This window comes from Doryrhamphus excisus, linkage group LG14 (assembly GCF_037039965.1).
Source record: "Doryrhamphus excisus strain RoL-2023G ecotype Guam linkage group LG14, RoL_Dexc_Guam_v1.1, whole genome shotgun sequence".
NCBI classification, from domain to species: domain Eukaryota; kingdom Metazoa; phylum Chordata; class Actinopteri; order Syngnathiformes; family Syngnathidae; genus Doryrhamphus; species Doryrhamphus excisus.
The window spans coordinates 4,392,515-4,418,521 of NC_136370.1; the positions used below are offsets into that span (position 1 = coordinate 4,392,515).

Here is a 26,007-nt window from a genome sequence, read left to right on the forward strand (position 1 = left end):
AGTCAAACCGAGTCAATGTATTCCTATTCCTGTATGTCCGCGTGCCTGGAGGCGGGCCGTGGATGGAATACATTAAAACGGACCATTTTAACGGGCAGCACAAAGTCCAAAGAAGGACAGCTGAATAGGTGCAGATTCTGGAAGATCTGGAAAGCCTTCTGTGCTGGCCCACAACTCAATACAAAGGGCCAAAAAATGAAGGGCGCCTTTTATGCTCATTTTGGCAATCACTGGACGGTCTGAAGTTTCTGAAGAAAAAAAGGCTACTTCAAGACGTCTTGTGAATGCTAAGTAGCTTTAGCATCCATAATGTGTAATGTGGTCATTACACGTTTTACCAGTGATTAAAAAGGTGGACAATTTGAAGTACAGAACAACAGAGATTGTGAAAAGGAGGTGAAGAAGCATGTGCAGGCAGGATGGAACGGGTGGAGAAAAGTGTCGGGCGTGATGTGACAGGAAGCAGAACTGGAGGTAGCAGAGATAGGGATGCTGAGGTTCTCATTGGGAGTGACCAGGATGGATAGGATCATTAAGGAGTACATCAGAGGGACATTACACGTTAGAGGCCTTGGAGATGAAGTCCTTTAGGCCAGACTGAGATGGTTGGGACATGTCCAGAGGAGAGATAGTGAATATATTGGTGATCTGGTAATCCTGCTGAAAACAAAGTCTCTCTGACATTCATTCATTCATTCATTCATTCATTTTCTACCGCTTATCCTCGCGAGGGTTGCGGGGGTGCTGGAGCCTATCCCAGCTGTCTTTGAGCAGCCTCTCCGACAGTGTCAATCAAATAGCTTGACGACTACTACTTAGAACTCTGCTATTGGAGTATCTCGGTAGGTGTACCCAATAAAGCGTCCTGTAGCAATTATCCAATTATGCAGACGTCAGCTTTAATCCTTGCAGAAACAGACAACAACAACAAAAAAGAAACTGTGTCTCGACCCTGGTAATATTTTAAATATTTCCAAACAGACACAAATAGTCGATCAGAGATCCCGGCGAAATGGCTCATTGAAGAGGCGATGAATTACCGCTTGACCTTTGGTGGCACTGAGGTGTTATAAATAGTGCTTCATAAATACACGTGTGCCGTCGTTATAAATATTTCCTATTGTGTTTGATCAGATGCTGTCGCCGTGTTGCTTGTCATAAACGTCCTCATTGTGACGAGGCTGTAGAGTGCAGGCTGAATCATTGGATGATGGAGCCTTGAAGTTCTCCACCGACTGATGCCAGTTGCCAAGATGGCCGCAATGATGTAGACTCTTTTCGTTTTTTCGACTCATTTTATTCTCTCCTGTACATGTTCGATATTCCACAGACAGTCTGCCTATCTATCACAGGGCTTGTCGTAGCCATTGTTTCAGACAATGCACCAGTCAAAGATCATCTATATGACAAGAGAAGGAACTACAGCAAAAACACAGTCAAACATAGTCAAAGATTCTTCATATGAGTTCTCTTCTGTTTTGAAGGACAGATTGCAAAAACACCAGCCAAAGATCTTCTATATGACACGGGAGGTCATGAACTACATCAAACCCACGAGTCAAAGATCCTCTATATGTGTCAATTGTACTCATTTTTTTGAAGGACAGATTACAAAAACCAATGACAGGAGCGCCCTGCTGGTTTTAAGAGCCAACTGCAAAATCCTAATCAAAGATCCTTTATTTGTGTCAAGAGTGCTACTCTGTTTTGAAGGATGGACTGTTCAATCACTCAAAATAGCAGGAGGGCCCTGCTGGTTTTAAGGCTCTTTTCAGTAAAAACATGAGCCAAAGATTCTTCATACGACAAGAGCACCCCAGTGGGTGTAGCAAAAACACAAAAATCCTCTATTTGACAGGAGTCCTTTGCTGCAAATACACGAGTCATAGATTCTCCATATTCTCCACAGAAGAACTCTAGTGGTTTTACGGAAGGACAGCAAACACACTAATCAGAGATCCTGCAAATGTATGAAGAGTTCTCTTCTGTTTTGAAGGACGGACTGCAAAAACACCCGTCAAAGATCTTGAAAATGACAGGAGCATCCTGCTGGTTTTAAAAGCCTCGTGCAAAACTCCAAAAATCGTCCACATGACAGGAGCAGTTGGTGTTTTTAAACATTAAGCAAAGATCCTCTATTCGATTTGATCCTCTATCCTCACTTTGAGGAGTGCTCTGCTCTTTTTATGAATGTACTGCAAAAACGTTGTGGAATCTTTCCCCAGGGTTTCCCTTTACAAGTAAGCCAACTACAATCACATTCATGAACAAATATTGTAAAATTAAAATTGAATTAATGATTGATTAAATTGCCCATCCTCACTTTTAGGTTAGTGCTGGCCTCACAGCTAGGAGACCGATTCCACCGATATGAGTTTGATTCCACCCTCGGGCATCTCTGTGTGGAATTAGCATGTTCTCCTTGTGCATGCGTGGGTTTTCCCCGGGTACTCCAGTTTCCTCCCACATTCCAAAAACATGCTAGGTTAATTGGCGTTGGCATGTTAGGTTAATTGGTGTACCCCGCCTCTCGCCTGAAGACAGCTGAGATAGGCTTCAGCACCCCCGCGACCCTTGTGAGGATAAGCAGTAGAAAATGAATGAATTAATGAATGAAATCCCACTTTTATTGATTAAAATTATCATCAATAAAAATGCAGATTATAATTGCAGTGTTTGTATTAACTCTTTGGTTTGCGCAATACCCAGGACATCCACAGTGGGTCGCTGTCTGTCAGCACCGGCAGGAGACAACCAACAAATATGTCGTTGAAGAAATGCACTTAAACGAACACCTGTCACAGACACAATTGAACCCAAACTAGCAGGCTAAGCTAACAGAATAGAACGAAATAGTTGGGTCAAATTGTTTCACAAGTGGTTCTCAGCTTTCTGCTTTGCTCTTATCGCGCATGCCAACGTACAAGGTAGGAATAAAATGCGTTTTTGAGACGTTTTGCATACAGTATACTGTATACTGTATATACATTTAATGTGCAGTCTTTGGCACTACACTAACATGATTGTAAAACGTGTTGGTGTTTTTGGGGGCGTGTAGTCATAAAGTAAGGCGAAAACAAGGAAACGATCTTGTTGACCATCGTTAAGATTGGATAAGACTTTATTAGCCCCACATTGGATTCATGCATAGCAGCAATGCATAAACACAAGTCGGCCAACATATTTTCCCATAGGAAATAATGAAGATTCCAGAATAAAGCTGTCATTTTTTCCAACAATTCTCAATATTCAGTATTCAATTCAGTATTTGAGAAGCGTTGAATTTAGACAAATTTAAAAGTGCTTTTAGCAAAGCCTGCGGGGCATACGCCATTTTCGTGTGTCTGTATAGCTGTGCCCTGTACCCAGGGTAAGTGTTGCTTTCGGCCAGTAGATGTCACTGTGCACCCCTTGTTGAGCGCCCTTACTGTATGTCTGCGTCAGTGTATCCCTCCCTGTACACCATGTACGTATGTGCATTGAATAGAAAGATTTAACGATAATATCTGAGCATTTATCGGACCCTGTGACGCACATCAGTGCTCGCTGCTGATCATATTCTGATGTCATCCTCCATGTCCGCATTGTGAGGTTGAAAAAGGACACAGCCATGGCTGTATTCATCTGGGAGAAGGCCAAGCAATGCTTATTTCTGTGCTCGTTTACTTCTGTTAGCATGTCCCTGAAGCTGTGTGATGCTAACGCATGTTGATGTTTACCGGCGTGCCTGACCTTGACTGCGTGGAATGATGCGTGTCTGTCAATGAGTCGCCGCCGGCAGGGGAACGTGTCTCTGATGGTCGTCTTCAGTAAGTCGGAGGGTGCAACTTGTTAACTTGTTTTGGAAAGGCAATCAAGGTTCTGTTTGGATCATTGAATGCTTTGGTGAGTCAGTGCATGACAAATCTAACGAGCCGTCGCAATGCCTGTCGATATTCCGTCTTTGGTGGCAGCACCAGAGTGGTAGCGGAGGCCGGACACCGCTTCGCCCGGCCTGTTGTGTTGAAAGCAATTGATACATCCCCAATGAAGACACAAGATGGTGTTTTTGTTGATGTTAAACATATGGAACTGGCTTACTACTACTAAATGTAGCTTCATATTGGCCTATTGCTTTTTAACTATTTCAACTTTTTGCTAGGCAAAAGATTTTCTTATTGATTACTATTTTGGATAATATTTAGGTGCTACCTTGGTTCGGAAAGCCTGACAGACCAAACACCAGTATCTAAGGCAGCGTTTCCCATAGTGAACCGGTTGGCAATTGCTTATAAACACATTATAACGGGTCTGTGAATGCAGCTTGTCATTCCAATGCCGTACAGTAGGTGGCATCATAGCTAACTTTTTTCTAAAAAGCAAAAAATGTTACCTTTTTCAGGTTTGGCTGCAACTACTGATTATTTTTGTAGTCGATTAATCAAGAAATCGGTCAGGCTCACGACAGCCAACGTTTAGCAGGGCCATTTCCAGCCCAGAGCATTTTCTAAAAATATATTTTACACAAGAAAAAAAAACAAGCAAAATTGAAAAAGCAGTAATTTTAGAAAAATAAAGTCAAAATATTGTGAGAAAAAAAGTTGTAATCCAGTGAGAAAAAGTTGTAATTTTACAAGAATTAAAGTAAAAGAGTAGTCATAATTAGAAGAACATTTTAAAGAAGAAATAGTAGGAAAACAAATTACAAATGAAAAAAAAATCACAAGCAAATTTGCAATAAAATATAATAAAAAGCAACCAACACAAATGAAAAAAACAATTGATGCTCAAGTTGAGGCTTTTTTATCTCTATCACAAAGCTGCAATGCAGTTTTTTATTGAACTATATAAATAACTAGTATATCTCCATGGCGCAATTCATCATTGATTAATCGACTATTTGTTGCAGCTCTTTTGGAGACTATGCAGCCATGCATAGATTGCAGTCCTGGGGGGAACACTGGAAAGCGAAGGCTCAATTAATTGTCTGTCTACTTTTTGTAAATATGAGCACCAAACACCTTTTTGGACAAGGCAGGCTGAGGCTAAGCCCTCCATAGGGGGCAACAATAAGTCCCCACCGTGGCCGTCAGACCAGAGACATGCTGTTGCTCTCTAATCATTCCTCCGGTGGAGATGCAGTGTTTTTTATGGCGGCGGATGTGGCTTGTTGACATTGATTCATGCTGACGGGCAGCCATGTTTTCTACCATATATTTAATATATCCACGGGACATTTAAGGACAAATGTCTCTGCGGCATTTCCAGTCCATCAATCCGGTAAATGTGATTTTTCTTCACAGCCGTCTATTATGACAGCACGCTGAACGTGCACATAAATAATCAAACACGTATTAGATTTTTTTGGGGATGTAACAGATTAGTAGTGAGCCTTTTTGCTGGGGTTTCTGGTATTGATCACAGGGCTGCAATCTATTTATGGCAGTGCTGGGTGGGGGGGAATTGCTATAATTGACCATGATGCATTTGCTAAAAGTGAGTAAAGAACGTGAAAAGCAAAACAAATATGCTTAGAACTACAAATGAACTTTATTCATTCATGATTATGAACTTTATTTTCTGAATACTTTATTCGGATGATGACGTTGACCCTTGACTAAACGAATTGAACTAGAGGAACAAACACGCCAAAGTTCCTTTTGCAACCACAAAAAAACAGCAACATTGGAAAGATCAGCAGTAATTTTACAGAAAAAAGTTGTCATCTATTGAGCTGTAATTTTATTAAAATAATGTCATATTATGAGGAAAAATAACCTCATTTTAGTAGTGTAAGGATGACATAAGGTATATTAAAGTAAAAAGTGGTAATTTTATCGGAAACAAAACAATGAATGTTGGAAAGACAAAAGTTGCAATTTTACAAGAATGTAAAGAAGTGGTAATATTATGACAAACAAGCAAAACGGTGAATGAAGTTGTCATTTTTTGAAAATAGAGTTGAAATATTATGAAAATAAAGTAAAAATGTTATGGGAATAAAGACATTATGAGAAGGAAAATTTACGCAAAGAAAGTTGAAAATAAAACAAAAAAATATATATGGTCAAAATGTTGCATTCTAATGAAAAAAGTCGTATAAGTCGAATAAACTCGTAATATTGGAGAAATACGTATCTTTTTGAAGTCTTATTATTAGAAATCAAACAAAAGTTGGAACTTTTTGAGAAAAGTTGTAATATGGTAATAAAGTCAAAATCTTTTGGAAATAAAGCCACATTTGTTCACAATTCCCAAAGACACCACCATCAGGCACAAGTGGTTGGAGTTCCTGATTCCCTACCAATACATTTAAATCTGTCAACGGCATTTCACACTGGACTATTTTGTGCACATACGTACATTAAAACAGAGCATTTTCACAGGAAGCACAAAATCCGAAGAAATACAGCTGAAGAGGTGCAGATTCTGGAAGAGCTAGAAAGTTTTCCATGCTGGTTATCGGTTATCTGCTCTATAGGAGTCCACAACTCAATACAAAGGGCCGAAAAATGTGCATAATCGAAACATATGTAACTTCTTAGCATACCTACATGCTAAATATCAATATCGAAGTTTCAGTTTTCAGTAAGTGGCCATCGAAGTAGAAAGTTTGGAGACTGCAACCGAACATGATGATCCGCATGAGAAATGAACCCCATTGTGTACCCTACCACTTCAAAGAAAGAAATTTAATTCCAGCAATTCCAAATTCCAACCTGCTCTAGTTGTAATCTGTGCGCGGCTGCAAGCAGGTGCTATTGCAGAGAACTATAGAGCCATAAAGGCAAAAACCTTTTACTTGGAGAGATTCTAACTTTTTTTTCATCTTTTATTAAAGGAGCAAAAGTTTGGCTCTCATACATCTGCTGCATGACATAAAGTTCCTCCACTAACTAGAACAACCGAGGATTTATTTTTCTATAGGTGCACACGGAATTATTATAGGCGCCCCCCATTGGTACCCAAAAGAAATGCTTTCAGGTAAAAGCTGTAGAAAAGAAAGTTGTTAGCAATTATGGTGGAGTTATGAACACTGACCTTAACTGAGGCAAGTGAGGCCTGCAGTTGTGGGGTCTTTTGTGACCTCTTGGGTGAGTCGTCACTGCGCTCTTGGGATCAGTTTCCACTCCTGGGAAGGTTCACAACTGTTCCATGTTTTCACCATTTGTGGATAATTGCTCTCACTGTGGTTTGCTGGAGTCCCAAAGCTTTACAAATGGCTTTATTTTTTCCACTTTAACTCAGGTGTGATTAAACAAGTTATGTTTTAATGGGGGTGGCTGAAACATTTAAGTGTGACATTCAAAGAAAGAAGAAATCGAGAAGGGGGCAAATACTGTATTTAGGTTGTATTTACTAGGTTGACTATCTTCAATTGTCGATATAACAAACCTTTGGCTGTGCTCAAATCCTGAGCTAATTACAAAATATGAACGAGTGCCCGGTTGAATAGGAAATTTTTAAATGTCAGCAGTAACTACTATTTTAGGTAACTAGTATTAGTATTTAGTAGTAACTAGTATTTTTAGGTAAACATTTGTAATAATTCTGTCAACTGCATCAGACTGAGTAACTGCCTGTCTGACTTCCTTGTACATTTGTGTTCAAGCTTCTCGTGCAAAATAATTGCGACTGGGCTGCTGGTTGCACGTCGCGAGCCCATTATTTTCAAAGGTTTTCAAAGCGGGTTTTCTTCCACTGTTGCAAAGGAGACCATATCTTTAGCAATGTGATAGGACACAGCTTTAATAACGGCACACCACTTTTCCTTTCATGTGGAACGCAACAGGAATATGAAGAAAGAAGTGAGCTGGAGGAGTTTTGTGGATTTGGGGCTGTTTCAGCAGGTGGCTTCACACGTTCCTCGTGTTGGAGTTTTAACGTAGTGAAAAGGATATGTAGTGCTTCGGAACTTGACAGTCACTTATCCTGGCCATTTTCGACAATTACAATTTGGACTAATCTTTCAAGGCAAACAGAATTATATTGTGTTCTTTATTGTGGCTTTATAGACATGGAACCTGCAATAAGAAAGATTAGATTCCCGTCTTTCAATCAAATGTTTGGCAACAAAAACGCCAGAAAGTTGAATGAGATTGAAACGTTGAGCGATCACACATGCTGGTATAGATAATCTTAGCCTGTGTCAAGCTGTCGTCAATTGACTCCATATTTTACGGATTATTTTGAATTCTCCCCATAATAAGCAGCACAGTGCGTTCCTCGTTAACACAAGCGGGTTGTGTACTATCTGGTCACACATGGTTCCACCATGGCAGACAGATGATGGAATATATAAAAACCTTTTAAATTGTGTGATCATTGATGTCTTCTCCAATAGTACCAGAGGCTAAAGCCAGGAAATAGCCTTTACAGGTCCTAATTGCCCTAATTGCTCCATCGAAAGGTGAAAGAAACTTTGTGGCCACAGGCATCAATCATTGCCCAGCATGGTTCCCACTGTCCCTCTTTGGAAATGACCATGAGCATTAGACGGCAGCACAGTCTTTTTGTCAAATCCATGTGTGCTTCAGCTCACAGAGGCGCTTTATATTCACTTTGCCACTGCGAAACACAGCTCCCCATGGCAGCACGCACAATTAAAAGGCACAAGCGTAGCCTGCGTCTGGTTTTCATTGGAAAGCTCTTCTTGCCGTTCTGGACAAAGGTCATATTCAGCTGAACATAAGGAACCATTGCCTTGGTCATTTGTTTACTTTCTGCTTCACGCAACAGTCAGTAACTAATATTGGCTTATGTACGTACACTAAAGCAAGGGTCTCAAATTCGTGGCAAATGGGCCAACTGCAGCCGACAGGACCAAATATTGGGGCATTGCTGTAACCATGAAACTTTAGCCACTCTTTACAGAACAGTTGCCACAAAGCATGCTGGGAAGTCAGAAGAGTAATCTCTACTATGCTTTGCTTGTTTGAAGTGCTTAATTTATGCATGTAAAACTGCAATTATAAAACTTTGTGTTAACATTTTTGAGAGCCAACCGCTGATGACAACAAAGGCAGGTAATGTAACTGCATTTGCTGTTTTGCTTAGCTAGCTAATAGGATGCTAACAAGGAAGGATGTTTTGTGATAAAAAAAAATATTATTGCAAAATGCGAGGTATATTTTTGATGTTAACCCAAAAAGACGCTAACCAAGGTTCCACTGTGCATTCTTCCATCAAGAGCGACTTTTTACCCATCATCCATGCCTCCTAACATGGCCGTGGGCACCCAACACAGGCGTCTATGGGCATGTCATGCAGGCCACATGCTGTAAGTAAGTAAGCTAATCAAATCCACCTGCATTAAAAACAGGTTTGCGTACCTTACCTCCGACTGTTTTTAGCATGAAACCATATTTCTCTGCCAGAGGAAGAGAGACTTTGATGGGCAAACTGACCCTTTAACTCGTATCATTCATTCGGGAAAGTGCAAGCGGCTACGTGGCTGCAGGGGGAAAAGGCGGCCGAGGTCGCGCGTCGAGTCGATTGCCCGCTGGGCTGCGATGGAGGAACCGGCGTGTTTGCTCGACTTTAATTTTCCTTCGGGAGAATTTTGACACACCTGCGTGGAACCTTGCTCGCTCACTTTACCTTCAGATCCAGCTGAATTTTGTAGGCCGTTTTTTTTTTTTAAGAGCTTGGAAAAGAAATCACATCTTCCTCTCGGACAGATGAGATAAATAGAGGATTTTAAAACGCCCATCTTGTGTAAGTTAAGGCACGGCGGTCGACTCTTGACAGAATCGGGTTTCAACTCCCAGAGCTTGTTGTGGAAGTGGTGCAGTTAAAAAAAAAAAAATCAAACGGGATTAGTTGTGGCTGAAGCTAATCCCATTTTATTGCACATACCTACACGTGTGAGCTGCGTGTGTGTTTGCATGTTGAAGGATGGGACGACATGCATGCCCACGGACTCATGCAGCATGCACCTTTTTTAGCGTGAATACATTAGAATGTTGGCAAGCACAAGCTTTTGTGTGCCTGAAAGTGAAACGCTGCTCTTTTCATATACTGTAAAGCAGAGAGAAAACAAATAGTATACAGCCATGCCTCACCACTTAGCGCTTCAACTTCTGTCATGGTATTTCAGAAATATATAAACTCATACTTTTTTTCCCCACCGCTTGCTCTCAAAGACGTATTAATGCGTCTTTTACATTTTAGTGCATGAGAGACACAAAGAGGTGATGTTGCAACTCCACAATAGAAGAGAACATGTATGGTACAGTTTTAAGCCAAAAAACCCCCAGCTACAAGGTGGCAGAAGTGCATTTTATAATTTTATGCACCTTTCTCACTGAAATACATTACACGGTCTACAGAGGCCAACAAGTGAAAAGGCATCTCGCCATGTTACACGAAGGAAGGGAAATTTTAACGCATGCATGCGCACAGTTCGGTTACAAATGTGAAAACCGTAACTAGTTCATGGTGTTTATATTTGTAAAAAACTTCTCTTTTCATGTAAAACTAACTTTTTGTTCAGTAACTACATACAGAGATGGCCGAGGTCTCCTAGCTGTGTGGCCTGCGCGCTAATCATTCACCAACCGTGCGGCCTATTGATATGAAAGTAGCATAAAATCATCTTCATTTGGACAAAATCCTCTCAACTTCCAGAGGATGAGGCGCCTTCTTAAAGGAAACTTTGGATATGAGAGTGCATTGTGTGGCGTTTTAGCAGGAGTTCCAGGAAGCATGTAGTGGGGCTGGAAGTGTGAGAGCAGTCGGCAAACTCTGTCTTCCACCGCCCAGAAAGGCTGGTCATTTATTCCGATGAATTAAATTATTTTGGGGGTTATTTGCTTAGCCTTCTGACTGTCACGCACACACGGGCGAGTGTCCAGCGGCGGCTGTGTGAGCTCCGTTTGACACCGTGAGCCTCGAAAACTCACCATACTCCGTCAAGTGTTTGTTGTGCCGTATTAAATAAAAGCTTTTTATTGTGCTACCCCTGCGAGATATAATTTTATATCACTTGCATCACTTACATGGCAGGCAAGTTCCACACGGCAGAGATGACTTAGAGAGTCTTCTCTAAGATGTTAGAGCAAGACTTTCCACACTGGGATCGTGACAGGCTCAGTATGAGCCAGACTGGCATTGAAAGGCATCGAAATAGTTTTCTTACTAAATTATTTTTTTAGAATGTGCTGCAAATGTCCCCCAGGCCACACTTTGGACTCTCCTAGAGTATCAAAAGTTTTTTTTTTCAGGTTTTGTTACCATTCGCTAGAGGTCTTGGAAAGTCTGCCTCATGAATAGCGGGGATGTACTGTAGTGTATCATCGCCTCTTCTGATATGCGCTAATTGACTTGATGTTTCTAAGCCATTAGGCTGTGTATTTCCATTGGCCAAGGGGCAATTAACTTATCAGACGGGGGTTGGAGCGGGAGCACCCCCTTGCACAAAAGCATAGACACTTGACAGTTTGATCAATGGATGTGTTACTGTCCATAATGACTCGGTGCTGCCCCCTTTCATTGCAGCGCAGCTTGAGTGTGGATACAATAGCCCTTTATCACAATCTCTCTCTCTCTCTCACACACACACACACACACACACACACACGCTAAATAAAAGGCACATCAATCATAATCAAAGGCACCTTTAAAGACAATAGATGTGAGAAGAGACGGGAAATGGCATATTCCTAATTACTGTCTCTGTGTTGTTCATGCCCACTTATCATGTGAAATGCACGCTTAGTCTGCGCTAAGTCTGCGAAGTGCTGATGAATTCATGATACGACATAACAATCCTTCCTCGGAATACTGTTATTAGCTCCAGAGGAAATGTTTTACATAGCATTTGAAGATTGATAGCCGCCGTACAAGTATTTCATTAAAACGGAACAACAGCGACAGCAAAGCAGTCTATCTTCTTCAGTGCAAATGTGCTAAAATCAGTCATGGAATATCTTGCCGACACAAAGCTGCCCCAAAATCATTGAGAAAACAAAACAGGAAGTAGAAACCATCGTGTTCGTATTATATAATGTGTAAAACGAGTGAGTGTCACACATGGGAGGTGACATGGCCTCTACTCCATTCATTTTCAATGAAACCTGCACAATAGGGCGATTACTGTGAGTCACCGTCCTAGAAAGTTGAAATAGTTCGGAGTGTCATTGATGGACCAATGAGCAAAAGCAACACGTACTGTGTCAGATTTCCCGGAGCTACAGTATTTGTGGAACGGTGCATTTTCAGTTTTTATTTGGGAAAAAATACTGGGACTACTTATTGGAAGGTTTGTTCATCCATCTATCCGTTTTCTATATAGCTTATCCCTCACGAGGGTCGCAGGCGTGCTGGAGCCTATCCCAGCTGTCTTCAGGCAAGAGGCGTGGTACACCCTGGACTGGGGAGGTTTGTTCAATAACATTTAAATTTCAGCTTGATTACTTGAAAACTATGATGACTCTAATTTATATTAACTGAAATATCATTTGGAACACAGTGTATATTGTATTTTTAAATAAAATAATGGCTCATATTTCCAAATTTGATATGCATTTACAAAAAAATTTGTATTATGGTTTAATGGGGAGGTGACCTCTGCCTCTCTTTTTCTGGTCTTAATGGACACTTTTGGAGATTGTAACATACATGAAAGCGTCTCGCTCATCTCACCGAGCACCCAAACCCCCATTCCACCCCCAATGTATTTTCCACTCTGTTTTGGATAAATACTGCAACTTATTTGTGCTTGTTCACAACAGAGCGATAACACACGATCACAAGACAACAACACTTAGGACGGCCTCCACAGAGGGCTGACGTGGAAAACAAACAAAAGAGGCAGAAGTGAAAGTCTTAACAGAAAAAAAAATCCGACCTTGATAATCACTTATATCCTTATTGAACAAACATGATCTTATTCATTAAAAATATCTATTGCTGTTCCATGCATGTACACGGATATCAGCAGTGCCACTGTATAATGAATAGATCAATAGAGTAAAACTTGCATGATATCAGATACGGTGCATTCTTCTTTACTTTGTCAACACCATATGTTTGTAGTGTTTCTTAAAGTTAAAATGATGTATCGACACTGAGTATTATCACAGCCTCTTTGTCCCTCACACGACAATAATATTCTTTAGAAGAACTCTTCCTATTTCTTCCCCCCAACTCTTACTGTACGCCGTCTCTCTCCCCCACGTTTGCGTTCATGGATTGGTCCCCCCACCTCCCCTTGTCTCCCCTTCATCCCCCACCCGAGTTAAAGTGATCTATTGATTTGGTGGTAGATCTCGCTCGGTGACCCACCGCTGGGTTGGAAAAGCCAGCCATCCTTGCAGATTGGAGCCACGGCTGCCTCCCATCGATTAAAATGAGTCATCAACGCACCTTAGGATTGCATTTATTTTTCTATGGAGCATGTAGCCATGCTCGCGGTGTGTGTGTGTGGAGGGAAGTGTGTGATTGCAATAGATTATTTGTGTGTGTGCGTGTGTGTTATACTTGAGTATAAGAGGCCTCATTTACCAACTCCCTGTTCTTGTTAAAGCCTTGGAATGTGTCTCATCTTCACACATTGCTGCACTTACTTAATTTATTTCTTTATAATTTGCTGCTTTTTGGAAATAGGCTTATTTGCTTTTGTTTCGAGGCGAACGGATCAATAGCACTCTGTCACGGCCGGCATGGAAGGTGGAGAAGACAAAAAAAAACTTGTTAGTTTCGGTTTGCACAAAAAGACATGATGCACGCCAGGAAAGAATCAAGCCCACAAACGGAACGAAATAAACCTTTTCAGGCTCGCTAACACTTGTATGGTTACGCTTGTTAGCAAGATGTCTGTGGCTTTGAGCAGAGAGAGAGGGGAAACAAAAAAAGAGCCATGCTGGAACTAAGTAGTCGCTGCGAGTCTTGTTGCCACCTACGTGTTGTCGTCTGGGCACAAGAGTTGCATTTCTTTCTTTTTCACAAAATGATTTCTATGTAGTTACTTCACCGTGCCCCCACACTTATTGCTGAGCTCAGCTTAGGGTTTCCCCTCTTGATTTTTTTGAAGCTGTGATGGTGGGCTGCGTGGGAGGGCGGACTTTGGCTATTGTCCTCCCGCTGCTGTGTCTGCAATATTTTTTTAGTTATGGCGAATAACAATTTTTAATCAATTTTCAGAAGAACGTTGCAAAGCTGTTAATTTAATGTCAAAGTTGCTGAGAGCACTTAAAGTCCACCCTCCGTCTGGTACCTGACCTTCTTAGTCAAATAGTTGTGACGAGTACAGCAGGAGAGAACATGAAGGACACCAGTGAAAAACAGTACAAAGATGTACCAGCGGCCTACAAGTCCAAACCCAAACATTTTAGGTTTTACAGAGGATGGAACAAAGCTGAAGAAGGACTTGTAGTACACTGGAAACACAACAAATATGCTGACCAATTGGTCCTTCTCAAGAAAAACATGCACGTACCTGTGTAATATGGGCATGTATCTGTCCAGTCAGTTTTGCAGAAAGAGGTACCCAGAGGTTCCCACCCCTACTGCCAACATTTGGGATAGTTCGGATTTTCTGACATGAAGTTGTATAACACCCCGATGAGCAGTGGAATCCACCATTTTGTCTCCAAAGTCCTGTTCTGGTCGGATTTTGGTGATGAAGAACCGAAACTCCAGGTCGTCACTGGTGTTTCACGAGAAAGGGAGTTTGGAGTCTCAAAACGATATGCGTTCAAAAGAGTAACACATTTGCATCACAAAAATGCGTACTTCAAAAAATCGCAAGCGACTTAGTAGATGCAAGCGTCTTTGTGATTGTGATTTTGGAGCAAACTTTGGTGATGAACTGCAAAAAAACACAAGCTCCATTAGCTCCACCTCCACTAGCCCCCCCCCAAATGGTGGCAGTAATGGCTTCTGCCAGTTGTCTCTGCTTGCTGCCAAATGTTACAATCACCTCTTTTGTCTTGGGTTAAGCTGGAGACAAGCACCATCGCACAGTTCAAAATCCCGAAGAGAAGAGCTATGGTGTAGGTTTGGTGCAGAGAGAGCCGGACTGTGTCATCAGCGAATTTAACCAGGTGGCAATATGGCTGGCTGGACCTGCAGTCATCAGTGGAGAGGATGAAAAGCAGTGGTGATAAGACGCAGCGCTGTGGGGAGCCGGTGGAGGTGTGGAGGATGTCAGAGTATAGACGGTTAACAAGCACTCTCTGTGAACGGTTCCCATCCGCCTACTGATGTAACTGGTGGTCTCCAGATATAAGATATGCCTTTATTAGTCCCATGAGGGGGACATTCCAGATTTACAGCAGCAAAAGCAGAGCACAAAAATCACACAAGCGTAGAAAGTGCTCATGGAGGTAATAGAAATCAAGACACTATTTACAGCTGTGTACTTGTTGATCAAGCCACAGGTTTATTGCGTGGTTCCTATTGCATGGTATTACACTGCTATTGTACAGGATATTTGGAGCTGTTTATATTATGGAGTGTGACAGCTGCAGGAGGGAAAGACCTGCAGTATCCCTGCTTCGCACACTTTGGTTGTATCATCCTGTCACTAATGGAGCTCACTGCACTTATAGGAATAAGTGCAGTGAGTGTGTATTGGAGGGGGTGGGTGTCTTCGTTCATCATGGAGGACAGCCTGGCTTGTCATCTGAATATTTGGGCATCATCGCAGTTGGTCCATGAGGCTCTCAACAGACTTGGTGATGATGTTTTTAACCATCCTCTCTTTTGCTTTCATCGCCTTGGACATTGGGGCCACAGGCACCTTGACGGAGCCCTTCTTGGGGACGGGGGGGTAGATGACCGTGGATTGTATGTACTTCTGGGGGACTGTGCTGCAGTTCACTGAGGTCTGCAACAGTTTCTGGAATACCACAACCAGCGGCTCAGCACCGTGCTTAAGGGTCTGCCCACAGATGTTGTCAGGTCCAGTGGCAATGTTGAGTTTTGTCCTCTTGAGCGGTCACACCACCTCTTTCCTGCTAAAGTGAATAGTGGATGGAGGAGAATGACGACGGTCAGCTCTGAGCTGAGCTGTCCTTTGGATTAGATATCAAAGATATTGTGCCATATATATATGAGTTCTTTGTTCCATAATCCAATTCCATATACTATGGCTGTCATACATGAGACGATACAGGACATTTGTGTTCACGAGGCCGAGACAAGATGATATTTTAACATTACTCTGCAGAAAACTAAATGGCAAAATGTACATGACTTTAAAAAAGGAACTACAGTTCCCATGATGAGTAGAGTGCCGAACAAGGAAGTGGTGAATAAGTCTGAACTAGCCCAAAACAGACACTAGTATGTTTTGAGAAGTCATATACAGCGATCCTGTTTTGATTTTGTTTAACATGACTTTGAAATGTAGAATTACTCCAGTTTGTGCTGAGAGCTCCAGCTTCTGTAGGGGTGACCCATGTTGCCTCTTGGGGCTATAGCCGGCTGGACTCCATGGGTGCAGGCGCGGCCACTAGACGCTCACCATTGTGCCTCTTGGTGATCTTCATAGGGATCTTTTGAGCATTGAGAGAAGCCAGAGGCGGTGGCTCGGGCATCTGGTCAGGAGGACGCCTCCCGGACGCCTCTGTGGGGAAGTGTTTAGGGCACATCTGACCGGTAGGAGGCCTCAGGGACCAAGGACTCATTGCAGAGACTGTCTGTCAACAGGCCTTGGAATGCCTCAGGATCCGCCAGGAAGAGCTGGGGAGAGGGAAGTCTAGTTTTTCCTGCTTAGGCTGCTCCACCTGCAACCCAACCTCAGATAAGTGGATTGTTTTCGAAACAAGAAAAGCCAAGATGCTAAATAATAAGAATTGCGCTACATTGATGGGTGCCAGTGTTTCCTGTTTTTTCCTTGTCCTGGGTAAAAACGTGTTCCTCGAGGATCAATAAAAATGCATTGGCACCTATTGGCACCTATTGGACCATGACCTATTATGAACATTGCTTCTGTTAGACAACAGCAATACTCCGCATTAGGCTTTGCCCATGGTGGATGTATACCCCCCAAAAATCACCAAACGCTGGATTACTTTGTAAAGACTGAACACTGTTTTTTGTTGCTGAGCCTCGCCAAAATGTGTGTAATTCTGCTCAGACTGACATAGACACCATGCATGTTTCATTTGGTGATTTGTTGCTACATGCTAGTGGGGCTTTGGATCACAAGGAGAGTGACAGATTCTCTGTGAGCCGTTCACGGCATGTGGCATTGACATTTAAAGGTATGTTACAAACATACCAAATCGAGTTGTCTGGGCCATACCTCTGGCAAATGAGCCGCAAGTCAATAGAGCCAACATGTGTGGAAAAATACTCATGCAGAGTAGATCTTTTTTTCTTTTGTCCTGTGGGGCCTAAAGACCGCGGCCGGCATTGATTTCCTTGGAGGAAGTCAGCGGTTGTTAGTGGAAGGTCTCTATTGGATTTATTTACTTTCTACTAAATTGTTCTATTCCGCTTGTTTTCTTCAGACTTGTGCCTTGTTCTGTCGGCCCTTTCTCTGCTGTCCTCCTGTGTTTTTCTTCTTGTCCTTCATCCATTCCTCTGCTGTCTGACTGCCGTCCTCCGGAGGCCTCGTCGGGAGACACAAATGGGACGCTAAATTTGCATTGTGCGGTCGTTGTCGTTATCCTTGCTTCCCTCTTCATCTCTTCAAGATCTGCCGCCGACAGGCTGCAGCAGGATAATTGAGAGTTTTATAGATCGCACGGAGGAGCATCGATTCCTTCCATCGTCCTTCCCATTCCCATCACCTGCTTCTGCCGCTCTGCGTCTCCGTCTGACACGCACCTCGGTTCTCCTGTCTGTGATCACGAGTTGTAACTGCTGTGATTCACTGCATAGATAATTCTACCACCTCCGGATGCTGCCGTCTGGCAATCTGTCACCCGGATATACCGTGGCATTTTCTCTGTTGCTGTTGAGAGAAGAGAGACATGGATGGCAAAACCCACTCACATTATTGTTTCACACTTTTCCTTAACCAGCGTCTGGGTATCAGTGTATGCTGCTTTGGAACCATTTGTGCTACTTTTACCCTAAAGTTATGTAAAATTCCAACCCTGTTCTGACTTCACTGTTTCCACGGCAACCCTGGAATGCCTGCATTACAATTCATCAGTATTGTGTTCCAGACAACTCCTGTGTTGTGTTAGCTATGGTGCCCCAGCTACTGGTACTGTTTCGAGTTATTCACATAGTGGGCATGGCAAAAAAAACACAACAAAGCAAAGCAGGCCTTTAGACCTTAACATATGTACTCCAAGAAGTTGTCGGGCATGACACAATCAGATATCGCCTTTGCACGCTCCGTCAACGAGAGCTGCCAGTATCCCTCAAGCAGATGAAGTTTTGAAACGAACTGAGCAGCACCAACATCGTCCACACAATCTTCCATACAAGGCTGTGATAGCAGTCCAGCTTTGTCACCCCATTGACGTACCTGAAATCTGGTCACTGTTGCTACCAGTATCTGAATACTTTGGGGCCGATACTACAGGTGAGCAACTCCGAAGTGCGGTTTCAAAAGTACGGTTTCAACATGTTCCCGTGACTACGGCGAGAGTGATGAAGACGGTCTGGAGTGGCTATCAAGTAGACCCTGACACCAATTTTGCTCTTTCCCACATAAGAGGCCACTGTCACGGGCCTTCAAACTGGCATCAGGAATTGGTAACACGACTAAAACCATATCACCAGGACTAAACTCTGTACAGTGTGCGCAAAAACCAAGTCACATGGACTAAACCCTAAAGACTCCTGAACCACTTCTCCAAATAATTCCCCAAATGTCCTTGAGTGGGAAATCTGTCCTGCAAGTTAAAGCCAAACACAAGGACTTTCGTGTAAAAGGAGGTACTAAATAAATATTTTTACTTGCATCAAACTCATTCGACTTTAAACAAGACCCACCATCGAGTTCCAACTCACTCAGACAAATTTGTGTTTGTTGCTCCAGCTTCTTCTACTCCAAAACAGCCAACTGCAACTCCTCTTTTTCAAGAGGAGTTCCAATTCCACCTCAAGTTCCTTTTAAACAAATTGCTTCCACTGAAGCACCAGATGAGGGCAAACAAGGCCTTTCGGGTAGCACAGTGGAAGGAAAAATACTCAAGTGCAGTGCACAGTTTGGCTTTTTGGCTATTGTCACCTTTTTGGGCTGCCTAAATATTGAAACCTTACAATCTTAAAATTAGTAATCAACATCTATGATTTCATGAGAATTAACCCATATTTGGGGGGGCTACACTAATACAAAAATCCACCCATAGCAGCCATCAAGGAATATGTCCTTGGAAAACAGGACATTTGGTCGTCCTATATTTGAGCATACAAAACCGTAAATGATGACGATAAACACACATGCTAGCCTTCTCTGTTGAGTTATATCCACTGTGGACTTCATAGTCGCCATTCCCCTGCGGTGCCCTCAGTCTCCTCTTGCTTAAAACGCGTCTCCCTCCTGAAGGACTTATGTTTAGTCTTTGTCCAAGTGTCTTAAACTTTAACACCACACTAGAGGGATCCTTGGAGCCCTAAACCCTGAGTCAAAAAATGGTGTTGTCACAGCTCTGACTGAGAATCTCATCTTTGACATGTTCCAAGTCTTGCTTGGTTAAAAAAAGCCTTTATTCCAGCCATGTCACACAGGCTTACAAAGAAAAAGTATTCCACTTTGGTGTGGTTGACACCACTCTGACATTATCCACTTGGTCTCAGGGAAAGATTTACGAGCCGAAGGGAAAGAGAAAGCAAAAAAAAAGGTGAAGCGCTGTGGTGTGCGTCACCAGTTTGAAGCTCTGTAAAGGATTGTGCACAGTGGAACTGCTAAACTGGACTTTCAAAGTACACCCACTGATTGCTGGGATAACAACTCCTCACACTTAAGTGCTGAAGGCGGATTCAGCCAGAGGGCCAAAATATTTTACAAAGCAGGACGAAATGGGCTGTTTGGCGTACGCCGTCAAGGCCGAGCACAGTGAATTCATATCAGTGTGGCGGGAGGCAAAACAAAAACAGCAGCGAGAACACAACTCCTGGTTGCAGGACTTAAAAAAAATGCTATGGTCTTATCTGACGTTGGGGCTGAAAAATGTGTTTACCGGGTGCTTGAAATGTTGAAGTATTAATCCCCAAAGAACCTGTTTTTTGTTTGACTGCGTCTCCGTTGTTTGGTATTTATGCACTTGACTCTGGAGAACACTCAAGGCCTTTTTTTTTTGCAGATTCAATGTCATTGAAAGTTCAGCTGTTTCCGTCAACGCAACTTTTGCGTTATCTCCCTGACGTCTCTGGACTTTTCCAGTTTAGAATGTGAAATATTGTCACACAGGGAATTGGAAGTGGTGTAATTAGATGATTGGCAGGCTCATTACCATGGCAACAGCATGGAGAATTGCTTGTTTTTCGAGGGCGTATCATTAGTATAGTCCTTACTGGGGCTCGCTTGAACTCCACAGTCTGAACTTGGCTGCAGTGCTCCATTTTCTTAATGCCCTCAGTATCCTCTTGGATGAAGGTGAATGAATTATTTTTTTTGCTATGGTGCATATGTTAATGTTATTAACATTAATATTACAATAATAGTAAATTTATGTGTGTGTGTGTGCCTCTCTTCTTACTTCATACCACACCATACAGTGTATAAGCATCAAATATCCGAGGTATCTGAGAATAAGGCTTTTTTTTCCTCAAAATTTCAACTGTTTTGAATAACAAATTTGTGTGTACATAAAAATGTTTCTTGTAGTGTTTGGACTATTGCTTGTTATTCCATTCAAATTGTTATTTTGACTTCTAATATCTTGCCCTTGTCTTGCCAAAATCCCAGCTGAAAACAATTCCATTTAAGTAGCCAGGCAGCCAGTCAGTAGCAGGGACGTCCAGTTGACTCCCCTCCAGCTGGCACAAAACCCAAAAAACACAGAGACGGAGACGACAAGGGCACAGAATAGGAGGGGAAAACATGACATGTAACAATTACAGCATTATTTTAGTCATTCAAAAAGTGACAAGATTTTTCATCCAGAAACAAACTGTCTCATTATGATAAATATTGTATTTTCTGGACTATAAGTCACACAAGGCCAAAAATGTATAATTAGGTAGAAAAAAACATACATAAGTCGCATTGGAGTACATTGGAGTACCAGTTGCATTTTTTTGTGGTTAATTTACAGACATTACGTCATCTTGGAAGGCAAGTTCCAACATGAATAAAAGAATAGAGAACAGGCTGATTAGGTGTAAGATATGCTAACACAATGGTTATTCAGCTACATGATAAAACAAACATATAGTATATATATATATATATGTGTGTGTGTGTGTGTGTATATATATATATACATTATATATATATATATATATATATATATGTATATATGTATATATATATATACACACACACACACATTATACATATATGTATATATATACACATTATTTATATATATATATATATAATTATATAATGTGTATATATATGTGTGTGTATATGTATTTATTTATGTATATATATTTATGTGTGTGTGTGTGTGTGTGTGTGTATATACTATATATATATATATCATATCCAACATTCCAACTTTCTGTCCACATGGCTAAGGTCATAACATGCTAATATGGGCCACGCATTCCCTGGGCCGGTCTTTGGACACCCCCGATGGACTGCAGCGCTTTATCTCAACTTCCTGTCCTTCAAGGCTTCTTTTTAAATGTAATGTAGACTGTGATACATCCAGCGGTGTTGTATGCGTGTTGTCTTCACTTTAGCTCGTCTTTGTTGTCGTGCGCACTGGGCCGGCTTGGTCAAAGCAGCCGACTTGACTGGAGATGAACTGAAGGCTGGAGGCGCTCTTTTTTCCACCATCTTCCTGCTGAAAGGCAACGTTCTTTTTGAGTGTGTGAGAGTGTGTATGTCTTGACACTATTGAACAATGGCAATTAATGAAAGACGGCCAGGGAGCGTGGCAGGCTGAGGAGGGGATGTCTCAGGGAGGGAGAGATGAGAGACCTTTTACTTCCTCATCACTAAATCCACGCTGACGAGCACGCCGGCTTCTTTCCCCCTAGATTTTTTTTTTTATCTCCCCCGCCCCTCCTTCTTTTAATGAGCACACACAATGAGCACACCCCCCCCCACATGCTTCCACACATCTCTATTTCAACTGGTTTTGCCATGTTTGTGCCTCTAACACACACACACACCCGCCCTAAAGAGCCCAGATTGCCTCATTCTATCATCACTGGCCTTATTTGGAGTGCAGCATGTACACGCAGATGCTGAAGAAAAGACTAAGTCACAAGGGAAGTGGCTTCGGCTTTCTCTCTCTCCATCAACAAAGCCCTGTGCTACGCTATCACCAAGTGCTCCGTCTCATGCACACTTCCACACATGATACCGCCAAATAAGAATGGAAAAACACATTAAAAGATTCCAATTATGAGGAAAAAGTTGAGCGCATAGTTATTTAATGTCATTAAATATTTAAAATAAACAATTATGGTCAAGTAATTATTGAACAATGATGAGATTTTATGCGTAGGTTCCTGAGGAATACAATACAAGAACATGGAATTCATCTGCTGATTGAATATTTCAATATTCAATCAGTTCAATATTTATTGCAATTATGCAAATTTACTGTAAATGACAATATTGTAAAATGACAGCTCTGTCTTGTAATACTAGGGCTTTATTTCATAAAATGTTCTCATAATACTGCGTAACGGAATTTTAAACGTTTTCCTAAAATTACGACTTTCTCATCATCCTCCAACTTTATTAGAGTAAAACTGTGACATTGTTCTCATGAAATGAGGATTTCATCTCTGGACTTCAGTAAAACAAATTCAGACAGTGTTCTAAATGTACCCCTTTGTTGTAATACTCCCACTTTATTGTCGTAAAACTATAAAATTCAGACGTTGTCATAAAATTATGGCTTTGTCTTATAGTGATTGTTCTATTAGAACTGCGAAATGTTGACATCATTCTCATAAAATGACAACATTAAGGATGCAATTAATGTTAATTTCAATAACAGATTAATCAGTCAATTATGTTTTCAATGAATCAGATTTCATTTCTGCCTCTAAGCAGCAATCTCTTGAGAATGTACACATTGAAATACAAGTTGAAATACAAATTATGTGTAGTATTCTGGGGATGCACGGCAGGCGAGTGGTTAGCGCGCAGGCAAGGGGACCCGAGTTTAATATCGTTTAATAGCCTACAATTACATCATTGTCTTGTATCACTAAAGCTTTATTCTCGTAAAACTGACATTTTGACAAACATGAATAAAGTTTATGTTGTAATATTGCAGCTTCACTCTCTTTAGTATGTTCCCCCCCCCCAAAAATTTTTCACACTTTGCCTTTTTTGTTATAATAGTTCCCATTTATTGTCCAAGAAATAAGACTTTTAGTGGTATTATTGTTATTATTGTGTTCATGTTGGCTGAGGGTTGTTGAGTGTCTGCCAATCAGAACAATGGCTCTTTGAAAACGCACGCATGCACACACACAGCAGGGGGCAAACACACACACTTGGCATTGCGTCGTTTCATCTGTGAGAACAAATCCCAGAGTGGACACTGTGACGACAATGATCATGATAGCTTGTGTTTACCCTCAGGTGTGTGTGTGCGTGCGTGTGTGTGTGTGTGAGTCTCATGGAGGAGTGTGTTTTTTATTTTTTTCTTTGATTTTTGTTTTTGTCCATAATGCTGGTTCACGTTTCACTGTAGGTAAAAAGACAATGTGGTTACCTAGCAACCAAAAGCCTGGTGTCGAGACACGACAGGCACGCACACACACAGCAATAAAGCCAAGTGATGGAATTCAGCTGCACAAACTAGGATTAACGTGACCTTTGTTTTGATCATAATGCTCATTTTAGCATCCGCTGCCAAAATAAGCAAAGCTGTGCAAACACACACGCACGCACGCACACACACACACACACAGCATGAATGTAAATGAAGACAACCCGGTTTAACATGCAAACAGTGAATGATGAGTTGTTTTGAAGCTTCAGAGTAGCTACAGTATACACAAGAGGAAGCATTTCCGTGTGTGTGTGTGTTGTTGTATGGTGGGTGTGTTACTGACTCCCGGCAGGGTGCATTGCTGCTTCGAGACCCGACTGCAACAACAAAACAACCCATACCATCCCTGTCCTCACTTGCTTCTAACATTACGGTGCAGTTAACATTTAGTATTGGTGTTTTCCATTGTAAAGGGTCCTAGCCTTGCTTCCACTAATTGGTACGGAACGCTATGTTGTTGTTTTTCAGGGGGGAGGGGTTCATTATAAAACGTGACAAAAAGTGCAACCCATAACATCAATTTTTTTCATATGATATTAAAAAACATTTGACATTGTTGCCTTAAATTATGATTTTTTTTCTGCAAGTTAATTCTACTTGTACTCATGAAGTTACTGTGTTTTTTCCCTTCATTTTTTTCACCCATTTTTGTACTTAAAAATGTATGGTACGCTATATATTTTTGCCAGCATCCCTTTTTTCATGTTAATACAAAAAAGTGTTGCACGGTGGACGAGTGGTTAGCATGTTGGCCCCACAGTCTGGACCGAGGGTTCAACTCTCCGCTTGGGCATCTCTGTGTGGAGTTTACATGTTCTCCCCGTGCATGCGTGGGTTTTTTCCGGGTACTCCGGTTTCCTCCCACATTCCAAAAACATGCTAGGTTAATTGGCGACTCCAAATTGTCCATAGGTATGAATGTGAGTGTGAATGGTTGTTTGTCTATATGTGTCCTGTGGTTGGCTGGTCACCAGTCCAGGGTGTACCTCACCTCTTGCCCGACATCAACTGGGATAGGCTCCAGCATACCCCCGTGACCCTAGCAAGAATTAAGCGGCATAGACAATGGATGGATGGATTATCAAAAAGCAAGCACTGGGACATTTTTGCCATGAAATTATGACTTTCTTCTACAACATCATTAAAGTAATTAGTTTTTTCATGTTGTTTTCTCCCATTAAAAAAAAAAACAAAAAAACTTCATGGTCCAGTACACAGTTATTGTAGTTTCCATTATTTAGTGGTATGTATTGGGATGTAAATATTGTGCATTTTCTTTGCATTTAAAAATTGTGAATATGATCAAAATTAGGGAGGAAATCACTAATGCTATAGATCATAGGAATTGTGCAGCCGCAGTATTTAAAAAGCCTTTGATACAATCAATCATGACATCCTAATAACTAAATTAGAAAGGTACGGAATAAGAGAATACTTAGCTGACAGGAAGCAATACGTAAAGCTAGGAGAATACACATCTGCAAGTTCATATATTCCATATATCCAATACTTTTCTACAAGAGAGGAGAAATATGATCTCAGGGAAGAAGTACATTTGAAACACTTCTATGCTAGGACTACGTTATGCTAGCCATAGCATTTCAGTATGTGGAATCAAACTATGGAATGGATTGAGTAAGGACCTCAAACAATGCACAACGATGAGCCAATTCAAGAAACAATACAAGCAGTTGATGTTTGCTAAATACAAGGATGAAGAGTCTTGAACCAGTCATGATGTGCTATATATATCACTATATTGACACTTACTATGGTACCCATTATGGCATTGGATGCTCATATCACCTCCTACTTCGGTATGTGACAAATAATAATTGAGGCACAAAGTGAACAAATGTAACAGTTACTGATTTTAAAAGTACCAGATGGAGGGGTAGGATTTAATAAGCTTTGCTTCTTCCTACTCCTTTTGGACATGTGGAACTGGGAACTGATTATGTGATGCACTCAATTGTAATCTGATGCATGTTCAAATGAAATTAAAACATTACCATTACACCCTGGACTGGTGGCCAGCCAATCACAGGCCACATATAGATAAACAACCATTCACACTCACATTCATACCTATGGACAATTTGGAGTCTCCAATTAACCTATTACTTCTCAAATAATGGGGGGGCAACCTTGGCAGGCTGCGGTGTACTGTCGGGAGGGCATGAAAGGCAGGGAGGACTTTCAG

At 41.6% G+C, this 26,007-nt stretch overlaps 1 long non-coding RNA gene across 1 annotated transcript in view; it reads left to right on the top strand.

The window, feature by feature from the left end:
- The first annotated feature begins 2,680 nt into the window (after positions 1-2,680).
- LOC144901665 (uncharacterized) overlaps positions 2,681-26,007 on the top strand; it is a 66,560-nt gene continuing 43,233 nt past the window's right edge. Inside the window, exon 1 of the long non-coding RNA XR_013629708.1 lies at positions 2,681-2,927. This is a non-coding gene — a long non-coding RNA (uncharacterized LOC144901665). The remainder of the gene's footprint in view (positions 2,928-26,007) is intronic.